The sequence below is a fragment of the Lolium rigidum genome, chromosome 6, assembly GCF_022539505.1.
Source record: "Lolium rigidum isolate FL_2022 chromosome 6, APGP_CSIRO_Lrig_0.1, whole genome shotgun sequence".
Classification (NCBI taxonomy): Eukaryota; Viridiplantae; Streptophyta; class Magnoliopsida; order Poales; family Poaceae; genus Lolium; species Lolium rigidum.
Window position 1 is genome coordinate 336,051,050 of NC_061513.1, and position 1,112 is coordinate 336,052,161.

General features: G+C 53.7%; 1 pseudogene; it reads left to right on the forward strand.

Moving 5' to 3' along the window:
- The first annotated feature begins 271 nt into the window (after positions 1-271).
- LOC124664857 overlaps positions 272-1,112 on the forward strand; it is an 11,956-nt pseudogene continuing 11,115 nt past the window's right edge.

A 1,112-nucleotide genomic window follows, 5' to 3' on the forward strand; every position in this document is an offset into this window, starting at 1 on the left:
GCCCTAATCTTGGAAAGCAAAGCTACACATGTAAGGAGAGGAGGCGTTGTTACCTCTGCTATGACGGCGGCTAGGTTGGCGGTGACCTTGCTGTTGACGAGGGCGTTCTCCGCCGTGCGCTGGTCGAGGCCGAGCGCCAGCAGCGTCTCCAGCTTCAGGGCCGGGGCCTTCTCCCCTTCGACTCCGGTCACCATCGCCGGTGCCGGCCTCGAGATGCACGGGGGGGCTAGAGGTCGGAGCGGGACAGCAAGGCCCGCGAGGGCGCCGAAGGATGGACGCAGGCGCGAGATGGGGCGCAAGGGCGGCGGGGGACTCGGAGGGAGCGGATGCGGAGGGCGGCGGCGGCGGCGGCCTGAGCACCAGCGACGAGTCCGGCGGACGGATTTGGGGAAAGTCTGGGTTTTTGGCCGCAAATAAACCCTCCCGGCCCACGCTGTGTGCGGGACCCGCACGCGTGGGGCCACGTGACCCAGTGCTTGAGTGGAGTGGAGTCCACGGTGGCTGGCGAGACGAGCTTCTCGGATGGACGGTGGGGAACTGGGTACACGTCACCTCGCGCGATTCGGGCCGTCCATTTGTGCTGACGGAGTGTGTGGAGTCACGATCGCGATCACTCTTGTGTGCCACTTGTCTCTTCTTTTGGAGCCGGAACCTTGACTTGAACGGTATTGGACCTGTGAAATACGATGGACTTGGGTGCCACGGAAACTCTTCTCTGTGGATTGGATACCGGCAGGAGACTTGGTTTCGTATAATCTTTTTTTGTTAAGAGATGTGGCATGGCCTATCACAGAAGATTCACATTCGGGCAAATGTGATTGGCACATCAAAAGCAGATTATGTTTAGTCTAATACCACTATGTTTTCATAACCACTAGTCAAAATAATGTTTTCATAACCACGTGTATCCAATCAGTTAAAGAAGTAAGCATAGCTCATTTGACTAGAAAAATAGATGTACAAGTCACACGGTTGAGGTTCTTACTATTTTTAAAAACAATCGTTGTAGAGGTTTTCCACTTTCCCTTCAGAAAAAAAAAATAGTTATTAAAACCTATTTTATAATGAGATTAATAGGGATAAGTGGTTCAAAACATGGGGACAAACGACAC